The 25,633-nt window shown below is 49.3% G+C and overlaps 1 pseudogene; it reads right to left on the bottom strand.

Moving 5' to 3' along the window:
- Nucleotides 1-3,695: 3,695 nt before the first annotated feature.
- LOC116836148 (cathelicidin-2-like) overlaps nucleotides 3,696-25,633 on the bottom strand; it is a 30,284-nt pseudogene continuing 8,346 nt past the window's right edge.

Here is a 25,633-nt window from a genome sequence, read left to right as displayed (position 1 = left end):
CATCAGTTGCTAGGAGACAGAGGGCCAGGCATTTAGGTGCACTGGGCCCTTTCCTCTCTGCAGCAATCACACACCCTTATTCGCACCACCTAGAATACTTAAGTAACTGCATAGGGGACACTGAGCGCACAACACAGTTATTCAGCAGAGAAACATTAAGAACATTCCCAGTTCGTCACTGAGGAGAGGGCTGAGGAACTGGGCCTTATTTAGTCCACAGAAGAGAAGATCAGAGGGGATTTGGATAGCAAGCTTCAACTGCCTCGAAGGGGGCCAAAGAGGATGGAGCTAGCTGTTCTCAGTGGTGGCAGATGACGAACGAGGATCGAATGGTGCTCAAGTTCCAGTGGAGAGTTTAGGGTTGGGATATTAGGAAAAACTATTTCACTGGAGCGTGGTGAAGCAACTGAATGGGTTACGAGGAAGGTGGTGGACAAGGGGAGCTCCAGTCCAGCACGCGCAAGCGCGTGCTTGGAGGGCAATGCCGCGGGGGCGGTGCTTGCTGGCGCTGGAGGGTGCAGGCAGGGCTCCAGTGGACTCCTGCAGGCGTGCCTGTGGAAGGGTTCACTGGTCCTGCGGCTTCGGGTGGAGATTCACCTTGGAGCCGCAGACTGGCGACCAGCAGAGGCCCTGTGGCCTTGGGGCGGCGAAATGTCTAGAGGCCGCTTCCTGGTGTGAAATCTCCTTCCTTAGAGGTTTTTTTAAGGCCTGGCTTGACAAAGCCCTGGCGGGATGATTTTATGTTGGGGTTGGTCTGCTTTGAGCAGGTGGGTTTGGACTAGAATGACCTCCTGAGGTCCCTTCCAACTTGATCTTCTATGATTCTATGAAATGTCACGTTGGGACTGTGTGCAAAGCTTTTAACTAAAACTAAGATATAGCATATCGTCCTGCTTCACTCTCACACTGGCCAATAGCCTACAAAAAAAGCAATGAGTTGATTTGGCAGATTAGTTTTCTTGACAAATCCATTTTGTTTACTAACTCATCATGCTATTCTACTCTAGGCACTTACACCATGGATTGTTTAATGGTCTGTTTGAGTATCCAGGTATTGAAGTTAGGCTGACTATCTGTTGATTCCTCAGGTCCTCCTTTGGTTCCCTTTTTTTAAAAGAGAAGGTAACCGTGTTTTCCCTCTGAGTCCTCTGGGACCGCCACCTGCCCTGCGTGAGTTCTGGAAGACAATCGCTACTGGTACAAAGATGCTTCAGCTAGTTCCTTAGTACCCTCAGGTGAAAATGGTGTCGCAGCCTTGTCACTTGAATACATCTAACTTATTTCAATATTTAATCTGTTTTCCTATTCTGGCTTGTGTTACCTTCCCCTCTTGCTAAGCATTCTGGTCACAATCAACTCCTTTAGTGAAGAGTGAAGTAAAATCAGCATCAGAATCCTCAGTCATTTGGTGTTTCTATTATTAGCTCTCTCCCTCTTAAAATAGCAGACTCACTTTCCCTTGTCGGTGTGACATGTTGTGTCTTAGCATTCCTGGTTTTGTCTCTACATATTGGGTGTTCATTTTCTACCATGCCTTAGCATTTGTCATGATTCGCACTCACTATGATTTGAGGTCACTAAAGAGAACGCTGAGTAGCAGCCATATTGGCCTCTTGTCATGGACTCAAAGGACTCAGTGCTCTCCTCGGCTCTGTATGGTCCCTGGCAGGACGCCCCTTCAGCGTGACACCTTTCTCAGGGGTCACTTTTCCCTCTGGGGTTAGGCCGTAGGCCCTCTGCCTCTGGAAACTGCACCTCTCTAAGCCTCAGCAGCAGCCTGCCTTTTGTGTGGGCCCCCTCAGGGAGTCTAATCACCCTGGACGCTCTGGGGCCTCCACAACAAGAGTGAAAATAATGGCAACGCCTGATCTCTAGACTGGAGTGACTCTCAGAAAGCGTAAAAACCGAAGGGTTTATTGAGCATCTGAACAACAGGCATAGGAAACTCTCAGGGCCTCAGGCCTAGATCCTTCAGCAGCAATACATCTAAGGTCTCTCCAGGGCTCAAAGGTGGCGCCTCTGGCTGCCTCTCTTTCTCCCAGCCCAGAACCCCTCCGTCCAGCTGGGCATCTGATATCACCGCTCCCCCAAGTCTCTCATCTGTCTTTGTCTTTCTGGTCCCAGGAAAGAGGCCTCCAGGTCCTCCTCTTCTTTCAGCTTGCCTCCTCTCATCCATCCTTTGTTTCCCCTCTGGTCAGATCAGGTCAACCAGGGACCTCTCTCCACATATGCCCATTGTCCTCTGCAACTGGCCCAGAACCGGCTGTGACTCCTGAGCTGGGTCTCCTGGGTCACCAGTTGCTGGGGTCTCCATTCTCCAGGCCATTTTCGCTGGCCCTCTTGTAACAACACACTCGCTCTCCCACCACCATCATTAACCCAGTAATGACCCAGGGAAACTGAGTCTCAATACCCTCCTGCATGCAAATCATTTGAAAACAACAAGAAACCCCCCTGCCTTTGTCACATCTCCCGCCCCCCCGTCCCCCTTTGAGCTCCTGAACTGAGCGGGGTCACTTTAATCCACAGGCGTCGGCTCCAGGGTTTATTGCTGCCTCAGGCTTAAAAAAAAAAAGCCTGAGTGCTGCCGCCGGAAGCAACAAACAACAACAACAAAAGCCAGAATGCTTGCCCCTGAAAGATGCTGCACCAGAAGAGCCGGGGTGCCGCTCCTTGGAAAAGGGCCGTACCCGCAGCACAGGCTTGGGACACTGCGTTGCCTAGAGCCGGCCCTTTCTCAGTCAGTGACCTGGAGAGGTTGAGGGCCACGCCCAGGTGATAAAGCATCGGCTATAACATTGGCCAGCTTCCCCTCCCATGGACCACCGCCATGTTCAATAACCCTGGGGGAGCAGGCTCCATCTCAGGAGGCTTAGCATTAGCCCCTTTTATCTGGGGAAGCCACGGCAGGGCGGAATGATCAGTGTACACAGTAAAGTGCCGCCAACAGATACGGCTGGTCTTGCGTTATTTTAAGGCCCCACACCATGTGCCAGGCATTCCTTCTCTATGGCCGGTTTAACGCCACATTAATATCCTTAGTTGGCTGAAGCCATTGCGCTTGCCATGCTGCTATTTAAACCCATTCCCTTAGGGTTTCTAAAGCATTACAGGCCCTGAATCCTATATTTTCCAAAGTGACGCATTGATATTTTGGTTGTCTCCAAATTTAAGAGAGATCTTTGAAGGGGCCACATTTTTGGAGGGAAGTTGCTCAGCACCTTGCCGGAAAACCAAGGCCCCTGTTGGGGGCATCCTGTGTTGGGCACCCAAATTGTTAGTCACTTTTTAAAACAAGTTGGGCCAGATAGTGTCTGGATCTCAACTGCAATTGGGCAGTGGATGGATCTCTTTAAGGAGTTTAAGGAGGATGGCATGTGACTCTTACTCTGGGTCTTTCATTGGCCAGCAGAACTGCCAAGTGATTCATTCCGGTTCATGTCCCCAATCTCCTCCCACAATATGGAAGCAGAGGGCTACAGTATAGGTTTGCAGAATGGCAATTTATTATGCAGAGGAGCCCAGGTGAGCAGCACTGCAAGAGTGGCGAAGCAGTAGGTAGAAGCAGATGCTTTGAAGCTGTTCAGATTGTTATAAGCCTTGCTTCCGATGGTGCTTCCAGTGAAGGAGAAATGGTGGCACAGATGGGTCTGGCAGCATTGGCTTGCTTTCATCTTCTCTATCTCTGGATCTTGTTAGTCAAATATACTGGTAGCAATAGCAATGATGTCCCAAGCATGTCGACGAACAAACTTGCCAGTTCCTCTCAAGAATCTTTTCCAGCGGCCCCGTGTGACGACATTAGGCTAGAGAGAAAAGGGGTCAGGGTCAGAATCTCCACTCAGACTGAACCCATCTCCTGCAGCTCAGGGACTGTTACTTTGTTCTCTCTTGTTTCATTTGCTATTAGCAATGACTAGAGGCCCCAACTTTGATCAGGGCTGTGGTAATCGCTGTACACATGCACAGTGGGAGACAGGCTCTGCCCCATGGGGCTTACAGTCTAGACAGACAGAGGGGTAAAGGGTGAGGGGGTGACAGTGTGACATGGCTGGGGTCACACAGCTGGTCAGTAACAGAGCACGGAGTAGAGCCCAGGTCTCCTGAGTCCCAATCCAGTGCCCTCTCCCCAGGAGCACATGGCCTCTCTGGAGCAGCACAGGTCATCCGACCAGTGTCACTGTGGGCCTAGGTGGCTAGTGGGGGAGAGGAGTAGCCCTCAGGAGTGAGTGTAACCGCTGGGCTCTTGACAGAGGGTGACATCGCTCGGTGACTCTGAGGGAGGGGCAGGAGCTTGCCTGCTGGAGTGACAGGGTGCAAAGGCCGTGCCATTGAAGGCACAGGATTATAAACACAGACTTTATCCCCTCCCCCTTTGCTGTCTGTAACCCGTACGCCCACCTTGGACAGGTCCCTGTTCTAGGATAAGAAGGAGGGGCCATACTGGGGCCTTTTGTCTGGGGTGTGGGACCAGGGGCCATTCAGTGTCTGCATTGTACAACGTTTGTAAATGTCACTGCCAGACAAAGGCAGGTGGTGAGGAGCCTCCCCAGCCCCCCTGTCCTTTCCCTGCTCCCAGGCACCGTATGGAGCTTTAGGTTTCTCATGTATCTCAGTGAGATTAGAATTTGCTCCCTACGATTCTGCTGGAGGCTGTAAGTTCCACCTCCAGGCTCATGGGGCAGGAGGCCTTTGCCAGCTCACTGCCAGCAGATGAGCTGGACACTTGTTCTGGGGACACTTGGTCTGTGTGAAATACCTGGCCAGGATCTCAGCGAGGGAAACCCTTAACCCTGCGTCAGCCCAGCCGTGAGCAGAGAGGAGACTGTCTAGGCCACTCACCTTCTCAGACGCCTCCTCACATTTGATAATGACGGAAGGGGGGTCCTGTTCCGTGGAGAAAAATCCAGAGCAGTCTTTGACCAGCCAGTTGCCAAGGGAGAGAAAGAAAGCCTCAGCATTTCCTTACTGTCAGGGGAGTGCTACCGTTCGCAGGCCACTCGCAGGGTGGAGACCTGGCTTCCCAATGTGGTTGTTTCACAGTTCAGCAGAAGGTTGGCAGCCCTCAGCCTTCCGAGCCTGGTTTGGACATCACAGTGGATCAGGACCTCATTGTGCGAGGAGCTGTACGAACACAGACCAGAAAGATGGTCCCTGCCCTATGGAGCTTTCATTGTAAAGTAACTTTGCTCAATATTCGAATAGTTCCCTTAGCGCAGGCCTGCTTCCAGGGCCCACCGCGCCAAGACATGAGCTTGGGGGCGGGGGCGGGCGGCCGGGTGCCGGGGGCCGGCAAAGCTGGGCGGGGGCTCTGCCGGTTGCCGTCTGGTGAGGGCGGCATGCAGCTCTGTGGTGACGTCCCAAGACAGGCACGCCTGCCGGGAGGTACGCGCCGGACCCGCTGGCGACCGGCAACGCGGCCAGACCGTCCCCCTGCGGCTTGCTGCCGTGCTTGGGGCAGTGAAATGGCTAGAAGCCAGCCCATGTTCCCTTACTTTGGGCAAGCAGTCACTGTGCGATTCTTGTGTGTGCTCCAGCTGCGTGAAGAGGGGCCATTCAGGAGAACTGGTTGAATTCTCCTCTCTGCCCACTGTCCCTGGTGTGTGACCTTGAGCAAGTTTGAACATTCACGCCCACAGGTGACCCGGGATAAGACGCACTCCCCCTCGGCCACCTTTCTTCGATCTGGTCTTTTTCGACTGTGAACACTTTTGGCGGCGGGCAGGGGACGTGTGTGTTTGTGCAGCACCTGACACCATGGGGCCTTGATCTCATTACGGACATCGTAAAATGCTAGTGTACCACAGATAGATTTTACACAAACTGCATCCCCTTCTCCTTGTGCTTCAGTGAGGGTTCCCCGGTTCCCCCAGTAGCAACAGCTGACAACAGAAAACCAGAGATTTAAAAACCATTCAGTCCTATAATCTAGGGGTTGGAGGAATGGCATGGGATGTTGTTTGTGAATTGATGTGAGGATCAGTAAACAGGCTACTGCGGAAAGGGCCCTGTCCCTGACCCCCTTTCCTTCCTTTATGTTTCTTGCTGGAAATACACATTTTCTGTGAGGCTTTGGGACCTGACAGATGCTATTGGTCACTTAAGGTGGCAGGGAGGTGTCTCCCTGCAGCAGGTTGATCCTTACCCCGTCTTCTTGAATTCACACTGGTTGGGGTCGCGTTTCTCTGATACCAGCACACTGTCTCTTTCACAGAGAAGGTCAGTGATTGGATAGTTTTTGAAAGACACGTCCCTAAGAAAATTCAATGAAAGAACAAAAATAAACTTTCCACTGTCAGCAGCAAGGCACCAGGCTCCACTTTGGCCCGTGTAATTGCATATTTATATTGTATTACAGTCATTGCCCTGCAAGCAGGAATCGGATTGGTGACTGCCCCGGGGGAGGTTTGGGGCTCTGGCTGTCAGCCCCAGAAGTGGCAGGACTCCATTCTGTTCCCATTTAATGCCCCTCTCAAGCCATCGTCCTACTAGGGCTAACAAGCCAGAGCTCTTTCCTAAAAGAAAAAAAAACAAAACACCCAGTTCACGCCTCCCTTGACACATTCCCACACCTCCCTTGCGAGTCCGCCCGTCGTTTTGAGAACCATTTGCTCTAGTGTACTGCGTCATCATAAGTTATTGATAATCATTCTCAGCTGCTGTCTAGGGCCTTACATATTTCAAATGCATTTCAAACATTGATTGCAGGAATGCAACTTTATATGCCATGGGCTAGATCTGGGTGCACACTCCATTGTCCGCAAGTGAAGCTGATGTGCACCAGATGCAGGTCTGGCTCATGTCTCTCCATCAGTAGGTTCAGAACAAATAATTGGAATCTTGCATTTCTTCCCCCTCTCCTGTCTTTCTCTTACACAAACACTGAGTGACTGGATTTTCTATGTGCTCTAATTCCTGAAAGTGCGATTCTGGTTAGAATAACATGCGTCCAAGTGAGGTCCTGGAATTCCAGGGCTTATTGCCTCACTGCAATTTTCCATATGTAGCTTCCTTGTCTTGGCAGAAGTTACTGTGCGTGTGCCAATGTTTGCAGGATCGGGCCCCAAAGTGTCCTCCTTTTGGGGCCTGATCAGGTACCCACTCTGAGCACTCTTGTGCTTGGGGCTGAGTGCCCTCAACTTCCACTGACCTCACTTGCGACCAGAGGGGAACAAGCTGTCATTAAACAATCGGTCATTTCCCTAGCTGTCAGTCCTGCAAATCGAACTTTGCTCTAAAGCTCAAAGCCTGCTTTTCCTTCTCCTGCCTCATCGTCGGGAACGCGAGTAAACAACCTGCTGTTTCGATGGCTGCAAGAGAAGGAACAGAATCCAGCTCCCGCTCTGCAGAGCCTGCTGGAGTAGAAAGGTGTGAGCATGTTCTGTTAGCCAAATGGGCCAGGATTTTAGAACGTGGCTGGTGAGTTTATGTGCCTCGTAACTGGCGCTCCGATTTGAGATTCTGATCATGGGGCACTTGCATGCTCACGAGGGCAGGTTGCTCAGCAATGTTCTGGAATCGACCCCTTCTAATAGCTCGTATCTCAAATTGGGCACCTGAAGTCACTTGTCTCTCTCCAAAACCTTGGCCAATCAAGACAGCTCTGATCTGCATATGCAGAGGGAAGCAAGCTCTGGCTGAGCAAGGGAATGCCCCAGCTTTTGAGGCACAACCACTTTGTCAGAGCACGTTAAAAAGGAACATAAGCTTGAACTGAACCTTAAAATACAGATTTAAGATGTTCCCTGCCCTTGAATTGGCTTCAGAGTATAATTCAAATGGAAACCTTCTCTGCCTGCATGAACCTGAATGAAACTGCCAGCATTCACTGTCAGCAGCAAGGCACCAGGCTCCACTGTTGGCCTGTTAATTCTATTTCTATTGTATTACAGCTATTGCTCCGACGGGCGGGCAATCTGCTCGGGTAACTGCCGATCCTGGGAAGCGGGGCTCTGGCTGTTCAGCCCCAGAGTGGCAGGTAACTCCACCCTGTTCCCTTTTCTTCCCCTCTCACAGCCCTGGCGGACACAGGGCTAACAGCCAGAGCTCTTCCAAAAAGGAAAAAAAAAAGCACCACAGCCTCCTGCCTCCTGGCGTGGAGTCTGGGGTTCCGGCCCTGCACCCCTCTTCCTGGAATCCCACAGTGACTTTTATATCCAGCCAGTAAAACAGGAAGGTTTATTGGACCAACAGGAATGCCAGGTTTACAGCAGAGCTTGCAGGCACAGTCAGGACTTCTTCCATCCAGTCCTTTCTGGGGCAGTTCAGGGTGCTTGGATTCCCAGCTAGGAGACCCCTGAATTTCCGCTCTCACAGCCCCAAACCCAAACTTCTCTGCCTCTCCTTCCCTGCCGGCGCGATCCCTTTGTCGCTCCCCTCTCCTCCGCAAAGGTGCTCACCCCCTTCGCCCGTGCCGGGCTCAGGTTACAGGCTTAAAAGAAATCCTGTCCCTCACCTAAAGACATCCCCTGCTCTCGCCCATTCCCCACACAGACAGCCCCTTACTCCATCACATCTCCCTTGACACATTCCCACGCCTCCCTTTTCAGGCCCTGCCCCATCGTTTGAGAACCGTGATTGCTCTAATCTTACTGATGTCAAAAGTTATTGATAATCATTCTCATGCTGCTGTCTAGGGCCTTACATATTTCAAATGGCAGTTCAAAAACATTAATGCAGGAATGCAACTTTACATTGCCATGGGCTAGATCTGGTTGCAGCTCCATTGTCGCAAGTGAAGCTGAATGTGCACCAGATGCAGGATCTGCGCTTCATAGTCTCTCCATCAGTAAGTAGGTTCAGAACAAATAATTGGAATCTTGCAATTCTTCCCCCATCTCCTGTCTTTCTCTTACACAAACACTGAGTGACTGGATTTTCATTGTGCTCTAATTCCTGAAAGTGCGATTCTGGTTAGAAATAACACGGTCCAAGTGAGGTCCTGGAATTCCAGGGCTTATTGCCTCACTGCAGTTTCCATATGTATGTTCCTGTCTTGCAGAAGTTACTTGCGTGTGCTAATGTTTGCAGGATCGGGCCTCAAGTTTCCTCCTTTTGGGGCCTGATCAGGTACCACTCTGAGCACTCCTGTGTGGGGCTGAGTGCCCTCAACTTCCACTGACCTCACTGCGACCAGAGGGGAACAAGCCTGTCATTAAACAATGGTCATTTCCCTAGCTGTCAGTCCTGCAAACCGAGCTTTGCTCTGAAGCTCAAGCCCTGCTTTTCCTTCTCCTGCCTCATCGTGGGAACGCAGTAAACAACCTGCTGTTGGTGATGCAAGAGAAGTAACAGAATCCAGCTTCTGCTCTGCAGAGCCAGCTGGAGTACAAAGGTGTGAGCATTTCTGTTAGCCATGGGCCAGGATTTTAGAACGTGGCTGGTGAGCTTTTGTGCCTCGTAACTGGGCATCCGATTTGAGATCCTGAATTGGGCCTGATGCTCAGAGGGCAGGTGTGTTACCAAAAGCCAGTTATATCCCATCAACCACTTCCTCTTCATCTACTGGTCCTGTAGTTCTGTCAAGCACACCAATCAATGAGTCAGACCACTTCTTTTTATGTGATTAGAGCACGTTCTCTGTGTCCAGAGTGGGGCCCTTGCAATACTTTCCCTCCTACACAAAACACAGTGAACAGTGTGGCGGATATTGTTGGCTGTGAAGCCCCCTTCATCAGGATTCTGCTGCGGGATGCGAACAGGAAGTCTCAGGATTCTTTCTTCAGCTCATTTCTTGCACATTCTGGCTGACCGTTTAGCTACAGTTTTGTAATCCAGGCAGGACGGACGGAGTTTGTAACTGACAATTCCATCCCTCCCTGTGCGGCATGTGAATTAAAGCTGGTGCTGTGCCACGTGGGGTTGGGTGGCAGTGCGCTCGGACCACTTACTTCTTTATCAGTCAGTTGCTGAAATGCTAGAAATTCTTGACGTGTCTTATAACACTCCCCTGTTAGCTCATCTGATCCTTCTACCTCGATAAAATTTAAAGTACTTATAATAATGATTGTAAAACCGTAATCACAAAATCATATTTTGTCCAGCTGAAATTTCCCTGTCAGCCAAGGGAGAGCCTCTTGCATGTGTCCCCCTGGGGTATAGCTTGAAGCAGACTTGTACTTGGTCACAGTTTGGATTTTGATGACTGAATTTGGCCATGAGTTTGCAAGCTCTGTCAACTCCATGTGTGACTTCCAGCAAGTCACTTTATCCGTCTGAGGCTCAGTTCCCCATCTGTGACTAGGGATCCCACTCTTCATCCGTCTGGCCTGTTTAGAGTGAACACTCGTAAGGGCAATTATTCTCCTGCCTTATGTGTGTGTACAGCTCTTAGCATAACTGATCTTGGTTGGTATGTGCAGGTGCTAGTGTCATATGAAATAAGAAGCCTGAGGCTCATGGCAGTGAAGAATTCAGCTCCTGGTCTTTATCTTCTGGCACTCTATTGAATAGTGGTTGCTCTGAGAGTCCCCTTGCAGCTCTGTTGCAGTCCTAAGGTTTAGCACTGCTCAGCCAAGGGCCTGCAAACGTTTGCAGTCTCCTTCTTAAAGAAAGTGCGTTTAACAAGATGTTCTCTTGTATCTGTCAATGTCTCTGTGCTTTCTCCGTGCAGCTCTCTAGAAACAAACCTGATCACTGAACCCCTGCTTATCCCACACTCCTGCTTAATATGTAATTTGGGGGGGTTCTTCTTGGTTTGCCCTGTGTTAACAGCAGGCCGCGCTCCAGGGTTTTTACCGCCCCAATGAGCGAGGGGAAAAAAACCAAACCATGATCGCCATTGCAGCAGCTCCACTGTGCCGCTTTCTTCTTCGGTGGCAATTCGGCAGCAGCGTCCTTCCCTCCGAGAGGGACGGAGAACCTGCCGTTGAAGAGCCCGACGTGCCGCCCCTTCCCCTTGCCGCCCCAAGCACCTTCTTGCTGAGCTGGTGCCTGGAGAGCCAGCCCTGGTTACCAGTGTATCTGCACTACAATGAAATCCTCGAGCACGGAGCACAGGCTCCCCTGTCTGACACACAATCTGGCCTTGGGCAAACTGACCAGAATTTATCCCTCATGGCAGTACAAGTCCCTCAAGCAGCTCTTTCTCCAGATCTCACTGACATATCTTCCATGTATGCCCATTCTTTTTTTTTGTCTCCCGAGCTGGAGGAAGCTGCCTTCTTCATATCAGCCAGCACATCTTCCCTGTGTCCCACCATCTCTCCTGGAATCCAGCCCTCCTCCAGGACCAGCCAGTATTGATTTCAATGCAATTCTCCCTGCTCATACGGTCCACAACCGTGCCATGCTGCAGGCTCCTCCACAACTCCCCAGCTGTCTTCCTGGAAAACAGGGAGATGCACCTACAGGCATTGAACTCTGCTTTCCAAAGTTCGGAGGATCCAGAGCACAGAGATCAAAATGCCTCAGATTTCAGAATCCCCACTTGTTTCCGTAGAGCTCTGTGTGTCCTCCTGAAGCCTTCAGCTAATGAGAGACCCTAGTCTGCATGAAGGGCTTTTAAACAGGTTGGTTTTAAAGGGGACTGTGGGGCCATACTAGTACAGGCTGATTTAAAGACTGTCCTCATCAATGGTGGCTACCAGCCAACTCCAGGCTTCATTCCTGTTTATGGTGGCTTGGCGCAATGGGACTCTGATACCGGCCCTGAACAGGGGCTGCTGTGATGCAAATCACTGATATAAATAATTTTTGCATGAATTTTCCCTAGAAATGGCTTTTTGGGTTTTAAAACATCCTTTGCCCATCACACACACAATACAAACGTCTCAGAACCACTACACACCATTGTGATTATACACGTGTGTGGGGTGTCTGTTGTGTTGGACAGTCTGTGATTTACCTACACAGAACTATAGCCTTCCTATCTCGGTTATGCTTTCGTTAGAGGAGACAAAGATAAATGGCATATCTGTGCCTGGAACTCCCTGCAATGGAGATTATAATATTTCTCTAGACTGAGTCTCTGAAGTGTGGAGGGTTAATTAGACAATGTCTGAGTACATAAAAATGTAATATAAATTCTGCTTTTAGAGCAAAGTACTTCTACCTGAATTAGCTAAGTGCTGAGGTTATTCAGAACGGGTCTCCTGCTCTCACCTTACACAGCACTGGGAATGTTATGGCAGTGCAGTTTGCTTCCCAAATGCAATGTGTTTCTTTGCGAATGCAGGAAATAGAAGTAGCTTGGGTAACACCTGCAGTGCTTTGCTCACTGGAATACGGTTTCTAGTCCATTTCTTTGCTGTGCTAAGTAAAACCCAATTCCACAGTATTGTGCAGACAGATCCTGGCACCCATGTGGCACCCATGTGTCTTCTTTGCGGTCCATGTGGGCGCAGGGTCTGTCCTTTAGACATAACTGCAGATTTGAGCTTAAAAGTTGGACACTTGTACTGTTCAGAGTAGAGATACGGCATGCATTTTTTAATAGTGAAGGTATTGACCACGGAACAATTTACCTCGGGATGTTCTGGATTTCTCATCACTTGCAGACTTTCAGTCAGACTGGATCTCTTTCTAAAGAGATGCTCTTGCTCAAATGGCAGCTACAGAGTTGAGGCAGAAATGACTGCTGCGGTTCTTTGGCCTGTCCTATTTCTGCAGCAGGTTGGACTAGACGCCCACAATGGATCCCTGGTGGCTTAACAACTAGGACTATGAAAGCTATGAAGTCGCAGCAACGCTTCAGGTACATATTTTTATGTGGTTCCAAATTCCTGCTCAGCAAAACCTTGGAAGCTCCTCATCTCTGCCTCTTCTACAATGGCATCATTGTTAGCACAAGTACCTTCTTCTGTGCAGCTCCTGTCAATTGGACCAAACATCTATCCGTCAGTATGATATTTTCCATAAAAATTCCAAATCCATTGGGTCCCTGTGCTTTACCAGTGCCTTCTCACATGTCAAACTCAAATGAAGAGTTTAGTCATATATGACAAGTGAGTGTTGCCCAGAAGTGTGTCTAGCAGTCTATAATGTTGCAGCTGTGATGGGCAAGGCAGATGCTACAGTAAATACTGAGAAACAGGTATGTTAGCCCCAGGCTAAACAAATCCCATAAGACCATGGTAACCAAATGGCAGTGCTCCAGGTTATCAAGGCACCTGGAGCCAATTAGACCTTTCTAGAAGGCAGTGAGATAGCTAACTTTAATTAGAACACCTGCAGCCAATCAAGGCAGGCTAATCAGGCACCTGGCTTTAAAAAGGAGCTCACTCCAGTCAGGCAAGGAGGAGCCAGAGAGAAAGGAGTGCGAGTGAGGAGCTGGGGCAAGAGGCAAGGAGCTGAGTGTGAGAGAGTGTACTGCTGGAGGATTTAGGAGACCAGCATGATCAGACATCAGATCTGTGGTGAGGATAAAGAATGTTTGAGGAGAGGCTGGGGAAGTAGCCCAGGGAGTTGTAGCTGTCATGCAGCTGTTACAGGAGGCACTATAGACAGCTGCGATCCACAGGGCCCTGGGCTGGAACCCAGAGTAGAAGGCGGGCCCGGGGTCCCCCACAAACCTCCCAACTCCTGATCAGACACAGGAGGAGTGGACCCAGACTGTTGGGAAGATCACTGAGGTGAGCAAATCTGCCAAGAAGTGCAGGACCCACCAAGGTAGAGGAGGAACTTTGTCACAGCGCAAAAAGTTGTCCTTCTGTCCTCCACCACTCACCTACACATTCTCTCTCTCTCTCCCAAGGCAGACATGCCGTCACACACAATGGAAAAAATCATACCCTACCTATGGGATAAATTCCTTGCTGGTAACAGTGCCCCTTGATCTGTTGAATTTAATGGAGTTATGCCTGTTACCATCAGGTGAGGTTTCCAGTGATTATAACCTGGGTGCCTAGAAATGCGGGTACATTTGTCCCAGCAGGATCACTAGCAGAGTGGGTGCAGTGAGATATCTCCCTGGCAGTGGGTTTCCCTGACAGACAGCTGCAAGGGCTGTTGCCCTCTGGACACTGAAAGCCGTACACTCTTGTGAATGTGGAGTGTGCAACCTAAGCTCATGATTCCAGCTGATTTGAGTTCCCATCTCTGCTAGTCCTGGCACATTTGTTAACAGATATTTCCTGCAAAAGGAAGCAACAGCTTTTGGGAAACCTCACGTGCACAAACAACAAATTCCCCAAGGTCAGAGTGACATTCAGGGGTGTCCTAGTGGGGCGACATGACGGCCCTTCCCAGCACTGCATGGGGAGAGGCGGCATGGTCCTGTTGGTGGGTCACTGTGGCCACAGCAGCCACTACATTCACTGCTCAGCAGCAGACCCAGAGCTGAGGGAGAAGAACTGTGTGTGACAGCTACTGCGACCCCCTGCAGGATCTTTGGGGATCAATGTGTTAAACCTGGAAATTGCTTCGGTGTGATTGTGTCCTATTCCCTGGGTGTGGGGTACCAGACCTCCTCCCAGAACTACAAAGATTCGGGGGGTGATTAAGATGAGTCACTAAAACTGAACCATTCTAGAGAGGTATCTGCCTCTGGAGAGGTTTGAATAGATTGATTCAAACTGGGATTTCCAGAGACAAGCAGAGAAAAGGCTTTGGGTATAAATAGGCTGAGTTTAAACTGACACGGATTCTGATCCAGCAAACGGACAGGGCCTTCTCTCCAAGGGGGTCCCCAACCTTTGCAGATGTGTTAGAAAGACTTTGGCCTGGCAGGGACTCCATAAGACTGGTGGGTGCTTCCTGGAATGTTTAGTGTGTGCATAAATTGTGGGTGCCAAGGAGCGAGGGCGGAGGGGGAAAGGTATCAAAAGTCCAGTTAATGCTGAAATTATTCCAGAGCTTAACTATCCTTATAGTTAGAAAGTATTTCCTAATATCTAACCTAACTCTCCCTAGTTGTGGATGAAGCCAATTGCTTTGTGTCCTACCTTCGGTGTCCATGGAGAACAATTGACCACCATCCTCTTTACAACGGTCCTTAACACATCTGAAGACTGTTATCGGGTCCCCCTCAGTCTTCTTTTCTCAAGACTAAACATGCCTAGTTTTTTCCCCTTTCTCATAGGTCAGATTTTCTAGACCTTTTATCATTTTGGTTGCTCTTCTCTGGTCTCTCTCCAAGTTGTTCATGTAGTTTTTAAAGTGTGGCACCCACAACCAGACACAGCACTCCCGCTGGGGTCTTCGGTTTCATTCCACTGGCTAACCACAAGTGTCACAAGCAATTTCCTTAGACACTCACAGTCTCCCAGTATCACCACCAGTGCCACTCGTCCTGGGGATGAATGGTTATGAAAACCAACACCCCAATAAAAGAAAAAGGTTCTCTCAATCCCAAAGAATCAAGCTCCAGACCCAGGTCAATATACTCATCAGATCTTACCCACAAATCACGCTGTTGCCAGTCCTTTAGAATCTAAAATCTAAAGGTTTGTTTATAATGGAAAAAAGGTAGAGATGAGAGCTAGAATTGGTTAAATGGAATAAATTACATACAGGAATGGCAAAGTTCTTAGTTCAGGCTTGTAGCAGCGATGCAGGTTCAAATCAAGTCTCTGGAGAACATCCCCCGCTGGGATGGGTCATTCAGTCCTTTGTTCAGAGCTTCAGTTTGTNGGTCCCCACAACCGTGCCATGCTGCAGGCTCCTCCACAACTCCCCAGCTGTCTTCCCTGGAAGAGCGAGGGAGCTGCACCTACAGGCCTTGAACTCTGTTTCCAAAGTTTGGAGGATCCAGAGCACAGAGATCGAAGCCTCGGAATCCCCACTTGTTTCCATAGAGCTTTGTGTGCCCTCCTGAAGCCTTCAGCTAATGAGAGACCCCTAGTCTGCATGAAGTGCTTTTAAGACGGGTTGGTTTAAAGGGGACCATGGGCCCATCCCAATACAGGCTGGCCTTAAAGACTGTCCTCATCAAGGGTGGCTACCAGCCCACTCCAGGCTTCATTCCTGGGTACGGTGCTTGGCACAATGGGACTCTGATACCGGCCTGTGATGCTGCTGTGATGCAAATCACTGATAATAAATAATTTTGCCATGAATTTTCCCCTAGAAATGGCTCTTTGGGGTTTTCAAACACCCTGTGCCCATCACACACACAATAGAAATATCCCAGAACACTACACACCCATAGTGACTTACACGTGTGTATTGTGTCCTGTTGTGTTGGACAGTCTGTGATTTACCCTACACAGAACTATAGCACCTTTCCTTTCTCGGGTTATGCTTTCGTTAGAGGAAACAAAGATAAGTGGCATAACTGTGCCTGGAACTCCCTGCAATGGAGATTATAATATTTCTCTAGACCTGGGTCTCAAGAGTGCTGGGAATGTTAATTAGACAGTGTCTGAGTACATAAAATGTAATATAAATTCTGCTTTTAGAGCAATGTACTTCAACCTGAATGAGCTAAGTGCTGAGGTTTTTCAGAACGGGTCTCCTGCTGTCACCTACACAGCACTGGAACATTATGGCAGTTGCAAGTTTGCTTCCCAAATGCAATGGTGTTTCTTTTGCGAATGCAGGAAATAGAAGTTAGTTGGGTAACACCCGCAGTGGTTTGCTCACTGGAATACGGTTTCTAGTCCATTTCTTTGCTGTGCTAAGTAAAACCCCAATTCCACAGTATTGTGCAGACAGACAGATCCTGGCACCCATGTGGCACCCTATTGCGTCTTCATTGCGGTCCATGTGGGCGCAGGGTTCTGTCCTTTAGAATAAGTGCAGATTTGGGGCTTAAAAGTTGGAGCACTTGTACTATTCAGAGCAGAAATATGGGGCATTTTTTAATAGTGAAGGTAATTGACCATGGGAACAGTTTACCTCGGGATGTTCTGGATTCTCCATCACTTGCAGACTTTCAGTCCGGACTGGATCTCTTTCTAAAAGAGATGCTCTTGCTCAAATGGCAGCTACAGAGTTGAGGCAGAAATGACTGGCTGAGGTTCTTTGGTCTGTCCTATTTTCTGCAGCAGGTCAGACTAGACGCCCACAATGGTCCCTGGTGGCCTTAAAAACTATGACTATGAAAGCTATGTAGGTCGGCAGCAATGCTTCAGTTACATATTTTACGTGGTTCCAAATTCCTTTCTCAGCAAAAGCTTGGAACCTCCCTCATTTCTGCCTCTTCTTACAATGGCATCATTGTTAGCACAAGAACCTTCTTCTCTGCAGCTCCTGTCAATTGGACCAAGCATCTATCCGTCAGATGATATTTTGTATAAAAATTCCAAATCCATTCAGTCCCTGTGCTTTACCAGTGCCTCCTCACATGTCAAACTCAAATGAAGAGTTTAGTCATATATGACAAGTGAGTGTTGCCCAGAAGTGTGTCTAGCAGTCTATAATGTTGCAGCTGTGATGGGCAAGGCAGATGCTACAGTAAATACTGAGAAACAGGTATGTTAGCCCCAGGCTAAACAAATCCCATAAGACCATGGTAACCAAATGGCAGTGCTCCAGGTTATCAAGGCACCTGGAGCCAATTAGACCTTTCTAGAAGGCAGTGAGATAGCTAACTTTAATTAGAACACCTGCAGCCAATCAAGGCAGGCTAATCAGGCACCTGGCTTTAAAAAGGAGCTCACTCCAGTCAGGCAAGGAGGAGCCAGAGAGAAAGGAGTGCGAGTGAGGAGCTGGGGCAAGAGGCAAGGAGCTGAGTGTGAGAGAGTGTACTGCTGGAGGATTTAGGAGACCAGCATGATCAGACATCAGATCTGTGGTGAGGATAAAGAATGTTTGAGGAGAGGCCCCTGGGGAAGTAGCCAGGAGTTGTAGCTGTCATGCAGCTTTACAGGAGGCACTATAGACAGCTGCGATCCACAGGGCCTGGGCTGGAACCCAGAGTAGAAGGCGGGCCCGGTTCCCCACAAACCTCCCAACTCCTGATCAGACACAGGAGGATTTGACCCAGACTGGTTAGGGAAGCATCACTGAGGTGAGCAAATCTGCCAAGAAGTTGCAGGACCACCAAGGTAGCGAAGAACTGTTTGTCACAGCGCAAAAAGTTGTCCTTCTGTCCTCCACTCACCTACACAGTCTCTCTCTCTCTCCCAAGGCAGACATGCCGGTCACACCACAACAGGAAAAAATCATACCCTACCTATGGGATAAATTCCTGGTAACACGTGCCCCCTTGATCTGTTGAATTTAATGGAAGTTATGCCTGTACCATTCAGTGAGGTTTCTCAGTGATTATAACCTGGGGCCTAGAAATGCGGGTACATTTGTCCCACCAGGATCACTAGCAGAGTGGTGCAGTGGAGATATTTCTCCCTGGCAGTGGTTCCCTGAAGACAGCTGCAAGGGCTGTTTGCCCTCTGGACACTGAAAGCCGTACACTCTTGTAATGTGCAGTGTGCAACCTAAGCTCATGATTCCAGCTGATTTGAGTTCCCATCTCTGCTAGTCCTGGCACATTTGTAACAGATATTCCTGCAAAGGAAGCAACAGCTTTTTGGGAAACCTCACGTGCAAAACAAACAAAATTCCCAAGGTCAGAGTGACATTCAGGGGTGTCCTAGTGGGCGACATGACGCCCTTCCCAGCACTGCATGGGGAGAGGCGCATGTCCTGTTGTGGGCACTGTGGCCACAGCAGCCACTACTATCACTGCTCAGCAGCAGACCCAGAGCTGAGGGGAGAAGAATGTGTGTGACAGCTACTGCGACCCCTGCAGGATCTTGGGATCAATGTGTTTCAAACCTGGAAATTGCTTCGGTGGATTGTGTCCTATTCCCTGGTGTGGGGTACCAGACTCCTCCAGAATACCAAAGATTCGGGGGGTGAATTAAGATGAGTCACTAAAACTGAACCATTCTAGAGAGGTATCTGCTCTGGAGAGGTTGAATAGATTGATTCAAACTGGGATTTCCAGAGACAAGCAGAGAAAGGCTTGGTGTATAAATAGGAGCTGAGTTTAAACTGACACGGATTCTGATTCCAGCAAACGGACAGGGCCTTCTCCAAGGGGGTCCCCAACCTTTGCAGATGTGTTAGAAAGACTTTGGCCTGGCAGGACTCCATAAGACTGGTGGTGCTTCCTGAATGTTCTAGTGTGTGCATAAATTGTGGGTGCAAGGAGCGAGGCGGAGGGGAAAGGTTCAAAGTCAAACAGTTAATGCTGAAATATTCCAGAGCTTAACTATCCTTAAGTTAGAAGTATTTCCTAATATCTAACCTAACTCTCCCTAGTTGTGGATGAAGCAATTGCTTTGTGTCTACCTTCGGTGTCCATGGAGAACAATTGACCACCATCCTCTTTACAACGGTCCTTAAACACATCTGAAGACTGTATCGGGGGTCCCCCTCAGTCTTCTTTCTCAAGACTAAACATGCCTAGTTTTTTCCCCTTTCTCATAGGTCAGATTTTCTAGACCTTTTATCATTTTGGTTGCTCTTCTGGTCTCTCTCAAGTTGTTCATGTAGTTTTTAAGTGTGCACCACAACCAGACACAGCACTCCCGCGGGGTCTTCGGTTTCATTCACTGGCTAACCACAAGTGTCACAAGCAATTTCCTTAGACACTCACAGTCTCCCAGTATCACCCCACCAGTGCCACTCGTCCTGGGGATGAATGGTTATGAAAACCAACACCCCAATAAAAAGAAAAAGGTTCTCTCAATTCCCAAGAATCAAGCTCCAGACCCAGGTCAATATAACTCATCAGATCTTACCCACAAATCACGCTGTTGCCAGTCCTTTAGAATCTAAAATCTAAAGGTTTGTTTATAATGGAAAAAAGGTAGAGATGAGAGCTAGAATTGGTTTAAATGGAATAAATTACATACAGGAATGGCAAAGTTCTTAGTTCAGGCTTGTAGCATGATGGAGTAAACTGCAGGTTCAAATCAAGTCTCTGGAGTACATCCCCAGCTGGGATGGGTCATCAGTCCCTTGTGTAGAGCTTCAGCTTTGTAAGCAAAGTCCTCCAGAGGTAAGAAGCAGGACTGAAGACAAATGAGATGAGGCATCAGCTTATATAGGACTTTTCCAGGTGTAAGAACACTCTTCTGTTCTTACTGTGGAAATTACAGCAAAATGGAGTTTTGCAGTCACATAGGCCAATTCCTGCATCTACCCTGCTGAGTTACAGGCGTACTCTGCCTCCTCTCAATGGGTCAATTGTGTAATAGCTGATGGTTCCTTAATGCGGTCCATCAAGCAGGTAAGCAGAGCTAACACCAACTTGTCTGGTGTGCACCCAGAACCACAGCACAAATTTTGAAATACAGACAGGATAGAGCCAAATACTCATAACTTCAATACAAAATGACGCATACATACAGATGAGCATAATCAAACTAGCAACCCATAATCTGGTCTTAGACACCTTATATGATCCCCCCTTTACATAAGATTAGTGCCACTACAGGACCTTGTTGCAACCAGTTCTATATGTCCCATTTATATCAATAACATCACAGCAAGTCCTCAAGGAAACCATTTTGAAGCACTTGGAGGAGAGGAAGGTGATCAGGAACAGTCAGCATGGATTCACCAGGGCCAGTCATGCCTGACCAACCTGATTGCCTTCCTATGATGAGATAACTGGCTTTGTGGATATGGGGAAAGCAGTGGACATGATGTATCTTGAACTTTAGCAAAGTTTTTTATACAGCCTCCGACAGTAATCTTGCCAGCAAGTTAAAAAAGTATGGATTTGGATGAATGGACTATAAGGTGGATAGAAAGCTGGCTAGATTTTCAGGCTCTGTGGGTAGTTATCAACGCTTGATGTCTAGTTGGCAGCTGGTATGAAGCCGGAGTGCCCCAGGGTTGGTTCTGGGCCGGTTTTGTTCAACATCTTTATTAATGATCTGGATGATGGATGGATTGCACCCTCAGCAAAGTTTTGCAGGATGACACTAAGCTGGGGGGAGAGGTAAATATGCTGGAGGGTAGGATAGAGTCCAGGTGACCTAGACAAATTGAAGGATTGGACCAAAAGAAATCTGATGAGTTCAACAAGACAAGGCAGAGTCCTGCACTTAGGACGGAAGAATCCCATGCATTGCTACAGACTGGGGACCCACTGGCTAAGCCGCAGTTCTGCAGAAAAGGACCTGGGGATTAGAGTGGATGAAAAAGCTGGATATGAGTCAGCAGTGTGCCTTGTTGCCAAGATGGCTAACGGCATATTGGGCTGCATTATAGGAGCACTGCCAGCAGATCGAAGGAAGTGATTATTCCCCTCTATTCAGGCGACTGGTGAGGCCACATCTGGAGTATTGCATCCAGTTTTGGGCCCCCCACTCTAGAAAGGATTTGGACAAATTGGAGAGTCCAGTGGAGGGCAACGAAAATGATCAGGGGGCTGGGGCACATGACTTTATGAGGAGAGCTGAGGGAAGTGGGCTTGTTTAGTCCACAGAAAGAGACGAGTGAGAGGGGATTTGATAGCAGCTTTCAGCTGCCTGAAGGGGGTTCCAAAGAGGATGGCGCTAGGCTGTTTCTCAGTGGTGGGCAGATGACAGAACAAGGATCAATGGTCTCAAGTTGCAGTGGGGAGGTCTAGGTTGGATATTAGGAAAAACTATTTCACTAGGAGTGTGGTGAAAGTGCACTGGAATGGGTTACTGAAGGAGGTGGTGGACAGGGGAAGCTCCAGCCCCAGCACGCCAAGCGCGTGCTTGGGACGGCATACCACCGGGGCGCTCTGCGTCCGGTCACCGGAGGGTGGTAGCAGGGCTCCGGTGACCACCCACAGGCGTGCCTGCAGAGAGTCCGCTGTCCACACCTTCGGTGGAGTCCACGCCTGCGGGAAAAAGGTCCACCGGAGGGCGGCGGGACCAGCAACCAGCAGAGCGCCCCCCCCATGGCTTGGGGCGGCAAAATGTCTAGAGTGTCCCTGGTGTGGAATCTCCTTCCTTAGAGGTTTTTAAGGCCCAGCTTGACAAAGCCCTGGCTGGATGATTTAGTTGGGGTTGGTCCTGCGTTGAGCAGGTGGTTGGACTAGATGACCTCCGAAAGTCTGTTCCAACTCTAATCTTCTATGGTCTATGAAATGTCATGTGGACTGTGTCAAAAGCTTTACTAAAATCAAGATATAGCACATCTCCTGCTTCACCTCACACACTGGCCAATAGCCTAACAAAAAAAAAATTAGGTTGATTGGCATGATTAGTTCTTGACAAATCCATTTTGTCTACTACTCATCATGCTGTTCTACTCTAGGCACTTACACAGGATTGTTTTAATGGTCTGTTTGAGTAACTTTCCAGTAAGAAGTGAGGCTGACGTCTGTAATTCTGCAGTTCCTCTTTGTTCCCTTTGTTAAAGAGAAGTACCATGTTTTCCCTTCTATAAGTCCTCTGGGGACCCACCTGCCCTGCGTGAGTTCTGGAAGACAATCGCTACTGGTACCAAATTGCTTCAGCTAGTTCCTTAAGTACCCTAGGTGAATGGTGTCCAGCCTTGTCAACTTGAATACATCTAACTTATTTCAATATTGTAATCTGTTTCCCTATTCTGGCTTGTCTTCTTTCCCCACTTCTTGCTAAGCATCTGGTCACAATCAACTCTTTAGTGAAGAGTGAAGTAAAATAAGCATCAGAATTGTCAGTCATTTGGTGTTGTCTATTATTAGCTCTCTTTCCCTCTTAAATAGCAGACCTGCACTTCCCTTGCCAGGTGTGACATGTTTTGTGTCTTAGCCTTCCTGGTTTTGTCCCTACAATACTTGGTTGTTCTTTTACTCATCCTTAGCAAGTTGTCCATGATTCCACTTTATGATTTTTAGGTCACTAAAGAGCACCTGATACAGCCATATTGGCCTCTTGTCAGGACTCAAAGGACTCATGCGCTCTGCATGGTCCCTGGCAGAAACCCCCTTCAAGCATGACAGCCTTTCTCAGGTGGGTCCACTTTCCTTCTGAGATTAAGCCATAGGCCCCTCCGCCTCCTGGAACTGCACCTCTCTAAGCCCTCAGCAGCAAGCCTGCCTTTTGCCGTGGGCCCCCTCAGGGAGTCTACTCACTCTAGACCTCTGGGGCCTCCACACCCAGACGTGAATAATGCAACCCTGATCTCTAGACCGGAGAGTGACTCTCAGCCAGCGCTAAAACAGAAGGGTTTTATTGAGCATCTGAACACAGCATAGGAAACTCTCAGGGCCTCAGCTTTAGAATCCTTCAGCACAATACATCTAGGTCTCCGGCCTCAGGTGGGCTCTGGCTGCTCTCTTTCCCAGGCCAGAGCCCCTCCTTCCAGCTGGGCATCTGATATTACCATCCCCCAAGTCTCATCTCTGTCCTTTGTCTTCTGTCCCAGGAAAAGAGGCCTCCAGGTCCTCCTCTTCTCTCAGCTGCTCCTCTCATCCATCCTTTGTTCCCCCTCTGGTCAGGTCAGGTCACCAGGACCTCTCTCCACAGCCTGTTGTCCTCGCACTGTCCAGACCCAGCTGTGACTCCCGAGCTGGGTCTCCTGGTCACCAGTTGCTGGGTCTCCATTCTCCAGGCCATTCAACTGGCCCTCTGTAACAACAAACTCCCTCTCCCACCACCTCATTAAACCAGTAATACCCAGGGAAACTGAGTCCCACGCCCTCTGCATGCAATCATTGAAAACAACAAGAACCCCCCTGCTTCGTCACATCTCCACCACCACCCTTTGAGTCTGAAACTGAGCGGCGTCACTTAGCCACAGTCGGCTCCACGTTTTTTGCTGCCTCAAGCAAAAAAAAAAAAAAACCTGAGTTGCCGCTGCTGAACAAGCAACAACAACAACAACAAAAGCGGAAAGCCCCCATTGAAAGTGCTGCCCCCAAAGATCTGAGGGTCCACCCCTTGAAAAGGGCCGTCCCGAGCACAGGCTTGGACACTGGTGCCTAGAGCCGGCCCTTCTCAGTCAGTGACCTGAGAGGTTGAGGGCCCATGCCCGTGATAAAGCATCGGCTATAACATTGGCACTCCCCCTCACATGGACCACCTCCATGTCATAACCCTGGGGAGCAGCTCCATCTTTCAGGAGCTTAGCATTAGCCCCTTTTATCTGGGGAATCCACGTCAGGGGTGCGGAATGATCAGTGTACACAGTAAAGTGCCGCCCAACGATACGGCTGCAGTTTTTTAAGGCCCCACACCATGGCAGGCCATTCCTTCTCTATGGCCGTTTAACCCAATTAAGATTCTTAGTGCTGAAGCCATGGCTTGCATGTGCTATTTAAACCATTTTCCCTTAGGGTTTCTAAAGCATTACATGCCCTGAAATCCTATATTTTCCAAAGTGACTATTGATTTTGGGTGTCTCCAAATTTAGAGAGATCTTGAAGGGGCCACATTTTTGGAGGAAGTGTCAGCACTTTCTGAAAACCAGGCCCTTTGGGACATCCTGTGTTGGGCACCCAAAATTGCTAGTCACTTTTTAAACAAGTTCGGCCTTAGTATCTGGATCCCAGCTGCAATTGGGCAGGAGGATGGATTCTTTTTAAGGAGGATGGCATGTGACTCTTACTCTGGGTCTTTCATTGGCAGCAGAACTGCCAAGTGATTCATTCCGCGTTCATGTTCCCCAATCACCTCCCACAATATGGAAGCAGAGGCTACAGTATAGTTTGCAATGCCAATTTATTATGCAGAGGAGCCCTGTAGAGCAGCACTGCAACAGCTGCTAAGCAGCGGATAGAAGCAGATACTCTGAAGCTGTTCAGATTGTTTTAAGCCTTGCTTCCCATGGTGCTTCCAGTGGAGGAGAAATGAGCCACAGCTGGATCTGGCAGCATCGGTTCATTTTCGTCTCTGCTCTCTCTGGACCTTCTTAGCCAATGACAATTAGAGCTTTACTAACGATTCTCCCCCAACGTCTCCAGCGGCTCCGTGTGACGACTTTAGGCTAGAGAGAAAACAGGTCAGGGTCAGAATCTCCACTCAGACTGAAACTGGCTCCTGCAGTGTTACTTTGTTCTCTCTTGTGTTTCATTTGTTATTAGCAATGGCTAGAGGCCCCAACTTTGATCAGGGCTGTGGTAATCGCTGTACACATGCACAGTGGGAGACAGGCTCTGCCCCAAGGGGCTTACAGTCTAGATAGACAGAGGGGTAAAGGGTGAGGGGGTGACAGTGTGACATGCCTGAGGTCACACAGCTAGTCAGTAGCAGAGCAGGGAGTAGAGCCCAGGTCTCCTGAGTCCCAATCCAGTGACCTCTCCCCAGGAGCACATGGCTTCTCTGGAGCAGCACAGGGCATCCGACCAGTGTCACTGTGGGCCTAGGTGGCTAGTGGGGGAGAGGAGTAGCCCTCAGGAGTGAGTGTAGCTGCTGGGCTCTTTGCCACAGGGTGACATCGCTCGGTGACTCTGAGGGAGGGGCAGGAGGTTGCCTGCTGGGGAAATGGGGTGCAAGGGCCGTGCCATTGAAGGCACAGGATTATAAACTTGGCCATTATCCCCTCCCCCTTTGCTGTCTGTAACCCTTACACCCACCTTGGGCAGGTCCCTGTTCTAGGATAAGAAGGAGGGGCCATGCTGGGGCCTTCTGTCTGGGGTGTGGGACCAGGGGCCAATCAGTGTCTGCATCGTACAGCGTATGTAAATGTCACTGCCGGACAAAGGCAGGTGGTGAGGAACCTCCCCAGGCCCCCTGCCCTTGCCCCACTCCCAGGCACCATATGGAGCTTTAGGTTTCTTACGTATCCCAGTGAGATTAGAATTTGCTCCCTGCGGTTCTGCTGGCAGCTGTAGGTT

This window comes from Chelonoidis abingdonii, chromosome 2 (genome assembly GCF_003597395.2).
Source record: "Chelonoidis abingdonii isolate Lonesome George chromosome 2, CheloAbing_2.0, whole genome shotgun sequence".
Taxonomy (NCBI): domain Eukaryota; kingdom Metazoa; phylum Chordata; order Testudines; family Testudinidae; genus Chelonoidis; species Chelonoidis abingdonii.
Note: the sequence above shows the minus strand (reverse complement) of the source record. Positions and strands in the feature narration are given on the sequence as shown.